General features: G+C 37.7%; 1 protein-coding gene across 8 annotated transcripts in view; it reads right to left on the reverse strand.

Annotated features, from left to right (window-relative positions):
• Window positions 1–12,527, reverse strand: part of MAPK10 (mitogen-activated protein kinase 10) — a 199,931-nt gene that overhangs the window by 156,377 nt on the left and 31,027 nt on the right. For all 8 annotated transcript variants that reach the window (XM_080367454.1, XM_080367456.1, XM_080367458.1 and 5 more), the window contains one exon: window positions 8,411–8,528. The gene's annotated coding sequence lies outside the window, so the exon portion shown is untranslated. The remainder of the gene's footprint in view (window positions 1–8,410; window positions 8,529–12,527) is intronic.

The following is a 12,527-nucleotide window of genomic DNA, read 5'->3' on the forward strand; positions in this document are numbered from 1 at the left end:
GTTTTAATTCTACTTCCATTCATTGACAAAAAGAACAAAAAACTAAAGAGAGTAGCCTGATAGCCTCAGAACGATAAAAATAGACTGCACAGCACAGGGGATACATAAAGATTGACTTTGTATATACTGTTTCCATGACCCCACCAAGCTCTGCTTCGCTGGTTAATTGGTATGGACTACCTAGAGCCCAGATCATTCAGATGAATAAACTCTTGAGCCAACTAGCCAAGTCCATACCAAGTTTCAGGTAGAAAAAGATTTGAGAAAATGTGTGTGCATCTAAACTGACTGTGGGAGATGCAACCCAGGGCAAATTCTCCAACTACACACCTTCAAATACAATAAAATGTGTCAGAAAGCTTCCTTATATGTAAGAACTATATTTCATATTATAATGTAAACACTTGATAGCTATTTGGAGGGATCTTGACAATTACTTTCTAAAATTAACTAAGTAGTACTTCCCAGGTCACATTCTATCTGGTAAGGATGCTGGGCAGTCGATCCATGCATAACTGCATTTCCAACAAAATTTGCTGTAACATATATCCTACCACTGCTGGCACCAAAATTTTTTTCTGTGATTTTCCTATTGGTTTGTTTCCTGGAGCCCACCTTAGGTTTTTGCGCGCTTTTGGATTCCACAGGAAACCTTAACAGTAAGACCCAAAGGTAGCCTACAAGCTCACAACATAAAATCAAACAGCCTCTGAGTCTGAACATCTCACTCAATGTTTCTGAGTACTTTGGGTTTGACAAAACTACTTCATATATGACAGTTTCAGCCACATGTAATGTTAAGAGCTAGAGAATTTTTTTCCACATTGATGATATATATATAAGAGTTCAGAAATGAAGGTTGGGTGAAGTGGAAGAGAAGTCTGTAGTCTAGAAACTCAGTCTCCATCTAATCACAGAAGAAATTTTCTGCAACAAACCTAGTGCCACTTAAACAACATTAAATTAAACCTACAGAATGCAAATCTTAACTGCTGTAAATCACCCCATTCGTACTGCAATCAATGTAATTATGTAGAGGATGTGAGCCTATGCATGTAAGCTCAACTAACAATTGCCACAGCTACCTAAAAATGCCAAAACCAAGCAGATATCCTTGATTTTATTTTTTTCAAGTCCCCAAAAGAAAAGCAGAGAATTGCACTACAGGTTTGTTAGATTGAAGAGTATACCCCACCTTGAATAACTGTTTTTATCATTCCCATTTGTACAAACACATAGGTATTTTTTTGACATTCTTCTGTCATGAAAGTCATCCACCAGATTCTCTTCACACAGCTTGACAGATAATAAAATTAATTTTAAGTACAACAGCAAATCAAGCATTCATGATGCCATAAAAACATCTATCTACATATTGATAACTGAAATCAAACAGAAAATTAATGCAGGCATTTAAGCAGCATTGTGATTCACAATTAAATCATGCAGACCTTTTTCAGGAAAGCTCAGAGAGGATCTTTTGGTTATTTTTGTTTCAAGAAAATCAGCATCAAAATATATTTTTATTTTTTGCGTGTCCCCCCCCCCCCCCCCTTTTTTATTTATTTAATGTTCCTATTTAAAGATAGGATGTTCCTATTAAAGATAAAGCCAATCTTTAAACTATCTCTGAATTTTCTGCGGTAAATTATATAGACAGTATTTGGACTAGGCATGAATTAGTGAAGTTAAAGGTAAAAACCTGCCAACAACAGTAACCACTTAGGTTCAGAGAAAAGAAATTGCTTTGAGAGTACAGGGACAGAAACATTTGGATACCATTATAGGTCATTATGTCATCTGGTTCTGATGTGCAACCAAGTCAAACCTTCACATCCACTCTCTGAGACACAGGGTAATTAATTCTTCCCTGCTTTCTCTTGTGTGCTCTGTTTCAATCCTAACAGCTTACAAGGCAAGAAAACCCTCCCATCCTTCTCCCCTCTCATGCAGTGTTGGAAGGCCAGAACAGAGAGCACTGACATCGGCTCAGCCCACCCTATGCACTACTCAAGGAAAGCAACCCTACTAGCTGAATACCTAACTGGAGTTACAGCCAGAAACAAAAGCATTAAGGGAGCAGATTAGGAAGTCTCTGTATCAAATTCTGCACGGATCTTGATGAACTAGCTTGGGATAGTAGCCATGTTAACACAAAGCTACATACATGATAAATTATTTCAGAGTCTGCTGTATAAACATTACCTTTAGCAATGATTTCATATCTGCTATGAATCAAAACTTCTTATCAGGATGCTATTACGTCTTCATAGTACTTTCAAAACCCCTGCAGTCTTACAGTGGGTTCACACGAGAAATTTTTATTTTTCTGGGATAAGATTACTATCTACACCTGACAAGCTGCACTTGTAATGCAGCCAGAACTTGTTCTTCATATTAAGCACCTAGAAAAGAGTTCATAAAACACAAATTGGGCAGAAAATGTTGAATTACCAAACAAATTTTTTAACACAAAGAAACAACTTCTGTCTCAAAAAAAATCAGCCTTCTGGAATACAAAAGGACACATTAATAATTGCTTATCTTGTTCTCACTTTCCTTCACCAAATATTTAGCTAATGGCTACTGAGGACAGAAGCCTTTGCTAGATGGATTCTTCCTGTGAGACTACTGGCTATTGTTAGATTCTTATTTTTCTTTGAAGAGATAAAATTGTAAGCCTGAAGAATTCTGATTCTTATAAAACAAAGCCAAAGCTATTCAAAATCCAGCAGCTCAAGAATGCCTATTTAATAATTACATCTCCTCAAACTCATCACAAGTGAATTGCTCTTAGTAATTTTGTAGGAATTTAGAGCATATTAAGAACGCACGAGTACTGCACCATGTCTGCAAAGTTCACTCTCTTCTTGCCAACCTGCTACCGGACAGCAGTCTGCATCCAACACAACAAGGATACTTCACGTGCTGTAGATGAGGTTGTGGATGTACGATGAGTTTAAATAACCTCTGGATAACCTCACCCTTCTGGATAGTCCTCCATCATGCATGTGTGCCTTTGATCCCTCACTAGTCTGCAACACTCCATCCCAACACACAGTAGTTGAGAGAAGGTTCATGACATTAGCATCATACTTGCTGCATTGCATCGATAATCCTGTACATCTCTCTTTTACTTTTTACTCTTTTTTTTTTTTTTTAATAGTTGCCCCAAAAGCTTAAAGCAGCTAACCTGAAGTACAGCGGTTAGCATACTGGTGGCTTCAGGCAGCTTGACCTAAGCCTTAGTGCAGTGAGCATTAATGTGCTAGCTGGTGCTGCCAGTACTGCAGATGCTTCTCTCTACAAGAGCTATGCTCTTCACTCGCAGTCAATGCTACCCATTCTTCCTGATACACACAACAGCAGAGGGAAGGTAAGCAGAGGAAAAGCTGATGGTATTACACAGTATGTTCAAGTTTCTGCTCCTGTTGACAGATTGCAATAAGAAAAAGCTCTTTTGCTAAGAACAGTAGACACAGAAATAGGCACAGAGTCAACACACCATACTGACTAGTCTAGAAGAGGAAGCAGGCAAAATATTTCCCCCTGTGGTTAGAAAATACTTCCCACCACTTTATATAATATGGGTTCATATGCCATACCCATTAACATAGCTGAATTTACTGCTGTCTTGGTCTCCTTTCCACCCTTCTGCTGGCACCATTCTCTGTGTTTTTTATTATTGATTTGGCATTTCCACTTATTCTTCTGCAGGCTATTTGAATTATTTTAATACAACTCATAAGGATCACAGTGAAAAACTGCTCAAAGGTTCAGAAGATATTTGTCTGACATTCTACTCCCATATTCCACAGCAATAGTCCTGGATATTTTCCAAAAGGTTGAGGGGGAGCCTGCCAAATACTGAACTAGCCTGCCAGGTTGCACAGAGTTATTTTTTCCATCAGCAACTCAAAAAACACAGCAGGCACACAAATGTTTTGTGTGATATGTTCACAGGTCACACCTGGCACAGGGAAGTAAAGTAAGTTCACTCCTTTTCAATAAGCACAGACTGACATATGGCAGAATAAAAGCATTTCATTTTGTATTTCAAAGTGAAATTAAAACAACTAGAGATCCCCAAAGACAGGCATCTGCACTTGAGTTTTTTAGAAGAATTTCATTTTTACTTTTTAAATGTGCAAATACCTTGGCTTTTCCTAGGCCAATCCAGGCAACTCGAGGCACACAGACACAGATACAGAACAGAAGTATGTCCGTGTCTTTACAAGCATTTAGAAAGACAGCAAATCTTCACTTTCCAACTAACTGTAAAAATAATTTTTTAAGACTATCAGTCCCAGAAGTCTAAGAACCATGTTATATGCCCCCAGAATTCTAAGATACCACTACAGAATCATCTTGGTGGGAGGGTTATACATTTTTGAAGCCTCAAGCATTCATATACTTAAGCTTTATTTTGGTGTTGTTTTGTTTTTTGGGTTTTTTTTCCAGGAATAAGGATGAAAACCCTAATTATTATTAAAAAAAAAAAAGCTCATAGTTTCTCATATGTATGTGACACAGCCTAGGGCATTAAAAACCCCAAATACTGCAAGAGGTGACAATGCTGCATTTCAGTATCATTTAATTAAAATACTAATCTTACAGGCTGCAGGGATCAGAAAAGACAAACCAAAGATGGAGGGAAAAGGGATATGAATCAGAATGAGAAATAACAGGGGAAAATAAAATGCTATCTGTGCTTAAAAGGGAGTGAAAAAATCCTACAAAACAATATCCTGAGGAGACAAAAAAACCCCAAATCAACAAACCCAACCACAAACCAAAACCAAATAAAGGAAAAAGAATCAACAACAAGAGTCAGGAAAATTCCCTTATATGGGTATTTCCAGTAAAGTTTATTAAAATAAAAGGTGATGAAGTGGTTCCACTGAAAAGTCGGTAATTCAAAGTGAATATCTCAGCACTTTCTGGAAAAAAAAAACATCCATCCTCCTTTAAGAGCAGGGAAGGTGAACAGTAGGGAAGGTGAACAGTTAAAGCATTGACAATTACAGGTCACTTCTGGAAAACCTTTGTATGAAGTTGATCACATGACAAATAGCTTTTGAAAATATGCTAAGGCAACAATTCTCAAATGGGAAAAATGTTGCTCATTACATCACCACCATCAATAACAGATAACAAATTTTTACATTTATCATATGCAGAAAATTTAATATAAATAGGCTTTTTCTATCAGAGAAGCAGAACACAGGTTTCTCAGAGAAAATGTGCTCTGAGCTCCTCTGATACAAGTCTGGTGTAACCATATTAAACTCACTAGAGCTATTTTACATTTACTTGGCTAGATGGAGTTTAGAATTTATCTGTGCACTTAGCACTTACACAGGGAAGAACATAAGAGAAGCCAACACAATGTTTCATAAAAACATGCAACTTTGGTTGCAAAATACCAAGCTAAGACTTTGTGAAAAAGAAACATTTGAGGAGCTTTCTATAAAAGCGGTTTTTTTTAAAAAAATTACTTTATCCCCCACTTGTTCATCTGCATAGATATATTAAAGCCTCTCACATGATTTCTACCAAAGTTATAACTCAGCTTTACAAAACTCCCATCACCCATAGCACTAACCTTATTTTCATGTTAAACAAAGCTGCCTACGTTTTTTCATTACCTGCTCTTTTTTGTGACGAATACTGCTAAGTATTTTTGTTCTCCAAATGATACTTTTCCTGACCATTTTTAAAAGCTGCTTGACAGTTAATTTAACTGTGATGGTTAGATGCTAGTGCTAGATGCTTTTAGACCTGGTTTCTGATTTCACATACAAGTTCCACAGTTATAAAGCTTGCATTTTCGTAAAAGAAATGGTTGGATGCAAAATACAGTTGTGCATTCAAAGTGATTTGTATGCCTTAATGATCAATATTAACTGGAGAGAACCTCCACAGAAAGCGTAAGCATTTGCACATCAAGGCCCCAGATTTCCAATTGTATTTGCTTCATGCATGTGTACAGGATTGTATCCCTAATTCATACACATAAAATACTTAAAATACATGCTAAAGGATTGTATTATATGCTGAAGACACCTACAGACATATTCTGTGGAGCTTTAGCTTCAGAACAAGACCTTGAACTCTCTAGTTTCTGTTTAAAACGTTTAACTATTTTTGTCTATTAAAATTATGTCAGCTGGGAGGAAAACTTCTCAAGCAGCTCCCTACCAATGACATCTCTGAGTTCTTCTGATTCGTATCATATGCCATTTCTGAAAACCTGCAGTTTATTTGTACTGATTACCTATCACAGAATCTAAATTGGGAAGAACAAAGCTGGATGACATAGCTTAGATGTGCACTGAACTCAGAGAGAAAGTACACTGAACAGAGCCATTGGTAAATGCTTCAAATACCACACAGCAATATCAATAGTTACAACATTACGACAAAGACTTCCTGGTGACCTGAAGGAGAAATGATCAAGTCACACTGCTTGTAGACAGCATTGCATATACTACTAAATGTAAAATTGCTGAGAGTGGGAATTATCATCACCCAGCTTCTTCAAAAAGATGTTTCTACATATGCAGCAATTTTTAAAATGTTAATGGAGAGAGGAACTGAACTGCCATGAGTATGGGCTAATTGTATTAACATGTGCACAATACCACTGTAGCTACTGTTCATTATGGACATGTTAACAAAATCCCTTATTTGCACAACCCTACCAATTACTATAAATCATATATACTTTGCTGTGGCCAGTTTATTTAAAACTCTCATTATCTCCAAACAGCAGGTTATCTATATGGTCCTAAACACAGAAATTTAAAAATAAATAAATAAATGGTTGTATGGTTTTGGGCTTCATCATGGATTCAAAATTCACCCAAACTGATTCATATAAGAAAGGTTAAGTGTCACAGTTTTTATAGCCCACATATTAAACCAAGAAGAAGGCTAGCCTGCTAAGAAGAATTGCCTTAGGACAAATGCAATAGGCCTTAAAAACCATAAGTTAAAAATAGTAGTAATATAGGGTGGTCGTAAGTTCTACATAAATGTTTTGCTTCCATTGGATGTCTACAAGTCAAGGACATGAGCACCCAGACTGGGACTCCTCATGGCACAAATCACTATACAAGTCCAATGTATGGTTTCTCCCACAGGGAAACCCCTTCGGCTTCAACAGAACAGATTCTTTCAATAGACTAGTAAGCTCTGCTACTTTCTCTCTTACTTCACTCCAGAGCAGAGTCAATTTGATTTAACTGACACCTGTTACATTTTTTTTTCAGCAGCTCTATCAAGGATGAAAATGACATGCCATCAGAGCACTCATTTCATTACTAATGTATTAGCCACGTACCACTACTACCCACCAGTCAGTACATACTATGTGTTTCCACCTCTGACTGAACTGCAGTTTACAACAAGTTCTAACCCCTAACAAGACAGCAGAATTTTTTTAGTGACTTGGACCTACGCTTTATTCGTGTAATAACACCAGGAATAACATTTGATGCTGGCTATTGTTAAAGGCCAAACCACACAAGATCTGCTTGAAGTCTACAGATCAGTTTGGATCTGTGGCTTCCTTTTAAAGCTGCTGGCTTTCAGTTTATGCTGGTTATGGTGAGTGCAGCTGACAAACATCTAGCTAGCAATAGGGGCGGGGGGAAATGAAGATAAGCTTGTTTTGAACAGAAAATTGGTTACCTTCAAGTGTTACAAGGTTGCACAATAATCCCTTTGTGATTACATGAGACACCTAAGAACAACTCCTCATCTCCCAAAGGTATACCAAAGCCATCTTACAGGAATTATCAGGATCAAAATTACTTATTATGCATGAAATATGCATTGAAATTAAGGGCAGACTCCCAGATATTTAAAGCCACAGAGTACTTTTAAAAAGGCTATTTGCTTTCCATCATTACTCTCACAATTTATTTTCCTGTCCAAGGATAAAGAATACATGCAAAAAAATTCTGTCAGTATTCCTTAGTCTTCAGTCATCTCAAAGAGAAATTAGAAAACCCTTCCTCTCACCCACCCCAAATCAAAGTGATGCAAAACCTTAATTACAAAACTTGGTGTAAAATAGTGGCTATATCAAACCCGGAACACTGCAGATACAGGATTTTTTTTTTTTTAATTACTTTGCTGTCTTCACACTTACAGCAAAACCATACTCCTAATGCACTCTATGCGATAACTACATGTTCAATGCAGAAATGATACACTTGAAAAAGGTTTTTGAAAGAAGACAGCATTATGCTCATGTGTATTAAAAATTACTGGAAGTTTTAATGTTGGTTGTCTGTCCCCGTCCCCCTGTCCCCCCAAATAAAAATCAGCATGCACTTTGGCATTAAGCACTACTTTGTTTGCTAAGGAGTAAGATTTAATAAATAATGCATTGTTGACTCACCACAGCATGTGCTATGTCTCATCTATAGGGAATGGTTCAAAGGCATCAACTTCATGCATGGGTTGCCATAGCTGATATTTGGCTGGCCTGCTGCTGGTACAAGTTTCTAACACTAGCCCTAAGCACACACAAAAAAGAGAAAGAAATATTTAGGGTTTATTTTTCAAGTCTGATAGACACAGAAAAAGCTCAGAAAACTAAGCTAACCTGGAATGTCAATATTTGCACATCATGTAACAAAGACTTAAGATTTTCCTCTGATAATACCGTAAAGCATCCAGGTACAGACAGAATGCATACCATAAATTTCCCCTTCTTCCATGCAAAGAAAAAAGGCTAGAGATAGGTAATAATGCATAATGAAGAGTTGTTTAAATGGGAGAGAGGTGTCATGGTTATTTTCCCAAAGAAATAAAGAAGGAAAAAAAAAGAAAAAAGATAAAAATTAAGGTAGGCAAACACTAGTGCTCAAGAGCTCATATTCAAGACTGTTCAAATTTCAACTGATGGCACTAAAAATCGTAAACTGTTCTTAAATAATTATTTTTGTTTCTATCCTATCTTTCTCAGGTTGGATCTTCAAATTTCTCTTTAGAATAAGGAAAAGCAGAAACTTTCACTATAACAAGTTATGATTTGTAGTTATCTGTTACCAATGCTTGGGGATTAAAATTAAATTTGACTGGTGACATTATGAACAGCTTTAAAAACTGTGCAATATGGATACATACAGGCATAAGAAAAGGCCTGTGAATTACTACTACTGTTTATCAAATTAGCATCCTCTTAAAATCAAACAATAAAACACATAACAAAATATGGTCAACAGAGAAAGTGCTTGCAGGTGAGAAACTTACAGACAACCTCCAGAAATGTGGCAAAAAGCAAATGCTGCGGCATTAAGACAGTGAATGACAGGAGGAACAATCAAGCATGCACCACTCTGGTCTAATCACTGAACAAAATCAGGTGACCAACAGGAAGGTTTGGGCAACATTTTCTTACCACTGTTTAACAACATGTTCACAAATACCTCAGAAGAACTAAAGCTTTCTACTAAGAATAGAAGATTAAAAATCCTTATGAGAGAACAACGGCTTAATCAGAGAGGGCCCACTACACTTCACTGAACTGGTACAAGAGTTGCACATACTCAAGCTCCCTGAAATTCCACTTCAAACTGTAGTTCCTAATTTCCTGACCTCTTAGTGTAGAATCCTGGTGAAGCAGCTATTGACTTGGCTGGAAGGCTCTTCTGGTCCTCCAACTTTTACTGGTTATTGCAACGTAAAAAGCTGACAGCAGTCCTGGGAGACTAAAACATCCAAAATTTCTCATGTCACTACTGTGATGAGAGCAAGGGTCTGCACTCATCATCATCCTCCTCTTTGCCTTGGATAGGAGAAAAACATGGAAGCCTAAAAATACAACATCTGCTTTTTCTTTTTCTTGCTGTAACAAGGGCTCTGACTCTGTCCTATGCTCCAGGCATGGTCAGGGATATCTGAAGATACACAGAAGCTAATGACTCCACACCCCTTCTGTAGAGATGAAGCTGAGAACATTCCGCTGCCACTAGTGAGTTCATGTGCCAAATCTCTTACTAAAAATCTCACTACATAACAAACAAGACTGTAAAGTATCAGGATTTTAATTTCTTATCCTTTGCTTCTAACAACTAGGCAAGACTGATTCTAAAGCTTGCTAACAAGTCTACAGCTATCAGGCTAAAACACAGTACAGCAACTCAAGTAAAGTTGTGTACCTTTTGCAAATGGTGGACAGGGGACCACTAAATTCCATCCCATCCCCTGTAATGCTTTTGATTTATAACTTAATCTCACTATCACAGCCCAAGAGAAAGGAAACAGCCCAAACACCTAATATTTCACACTTCCAGTTTCAGACCCATCCGTTTTAGATAGTTACTTAAGTACAAGAGATTTTTTCTGTGAAAGACTGTTTTTCATATGTTTGTCTCCACAGACGGTGCTGCAAGAAAGAAAGAACTCACAGCAAATGCAGCATTCTCTCCTTTAACTAGTGCCCTTTTATGAGGGTTAATTTTTCTTGCACGTGGCCTTCAAAATCATAAGCATGCAAGAATCATAGAAAAGGGTAGCAGAATACGAGCATTGGAAACGTTGGAATTGGAAAGGTTATATGTATATTCAGTACTACGGATCAGTGAAGTCTCTCTCCTTTTCGCCTGATGACATAACAGCACAGCAGCTGTGGTAATACAGCAATCACTAGGCTTTTAGGTCATCAACTCTAGTACTGCTAGAAGCTCAAAATGTAACCAGTGGAATGTGAGGTATAGAATGCCTGCCATTCAAAAAAACAAATAAATGACTTTGTTTTGAAAATTTATCAACAAGCTGGCAATACTTTCTGTTATTCAAGAATCGTCCAAAGAACTGGGTAGCTTCTACTGAACAACACTTTAAGAGGTAATCAATTTTAAAGCTAGGGACGTTCCTCTAAAGACAGCTTTTCTGCCTTCCAAAATTTAATAAAACTATAGTGTCGTCTGCAAAAGCAATACTAAAACCCCTCCTTCTTTGGGCCTGCTCTAGCTCTCCCTTAAATTGCATGAGTTTTGCAACAGACTGCAAACTACAAGTAAGCTTCTGACATTCTCCAATACCACATCAGGGAAATTTCATAGCTCTCCCTTTGCTTTCACAAGCAAAGTACTGTAACACCACTGGAAGGTATTTTGTCTTATAATTATTGATCCAGTACTATTAAATCTCTAAATAATGGCTGCAAACCTGCCAACCACTGACAGCGAGGCAGGGGGGAACCTACAAAAAAACCACTCACCCCTAAGGCCTGCTCATAAAAAGCCCTTTCAGTGTGCACACATATTTCTAATGATGAGAGGGACATTTTCTAATACCGAGCAGGCAGCTGAAGGCAACTTATTTTTCATGTTAAGTGATTTTTGCCCTTATCCTATTTAGGGACATCCCTATAATCCCAAGACACCTCAACAAAAGCATAATTACAGCAGGACCCCAACAAATTATGTGTACTCTGAAACAGCAGGAGAGAGCAATGCACAAGAGTGCAGTTTACTGAGAGCCATGAAGCAAGAATATTGTTTAATGGCTAAGGTCAAATCACCCTTGTCATTCACATCTGTGTCCAGTAAGAGAAAGTCAGTAAGCTGCGCCAATTGAAAAGTTACTTCTACGCCACCTTTCCTAGCAGGAAGAGTAAGCACACAGCAGAAGTACCATGGAAGAAAATACTACTGTAGAGTGTTCCTGGCTAGTGACTACAGAGCAATGTTCTGAAAGAGGGTTAAAATACCAGAGGTTTTGTGCACTCCACTTTCCTCAAAGCACAGGAACAAAAGATAGCTTACATGTGGGCAAAGACAAACAGCCCTGTACAGTACCAACACCATCCTGTTCTGTCCTAACCTTTCTCTTTTTCTGAAGCTGCCCTTGCATGACAAGCTCTGTGTCCTCCAGCAAGCTGATTTCAGACTTCTGATCATTTACAGTACGCTTATTTGCATTTTCCTCCTAAAAAAAAAATATTCTACTCTATGCCATCATTTTTTTCAAAATCTGTATTTTCATATAGTGTTGGTTTGTCTTCAAACAAATCTCTAGCAAAACTCACAGTGAACATATGAGAGAAGGGGAAGGCTGCATTGAGGGTATCATGAAGCTATGCAGCAAAAAGAGCCCACGTAAACAAGCTTACAATCACTCAGTACACAAATGGTGTGAAACATGCCCATCGTGGCTCACCGGAAGCACCGCCTGCTTATTAAACAATGCTGTAACACTTAATTATCCAAGTCAAATTTGTGTGATTTCTAAGAAGGCCTCTCTGCAGTAAAAAACAAAAACAACATCTCTTCCTGTAGCAATAGCTTTCCTGCCAGAGGATTTCCCTGCAAAGCAACATTCATTTCACTGCAGTATCTACAGATTGTTAATTCTCTTTGCAAAATAACTGGCCTGTAGCACTGTAAACACTTCTAAAAGCTCTCAGTGGTTCTGTAAGACTCAATGGGCTGCACTGTTCACTTGCATCTGAGAGTAATGAAGAAGAGTGATGATTACCTTAAAAGACCACTTTCTTAAAAACAACC

This window comes from Falco punctatus (genome assembly GCF_963210335.1).
Source record: "Falco punctatus genome assembly, chromosome: 1".
Taxonomy (NCBI): domain Eukaryota; kingdom Metazoa; phylum Chordata; class Aves; order Falconiformes; family Falconidae; genus Falco; species Falco punctatus.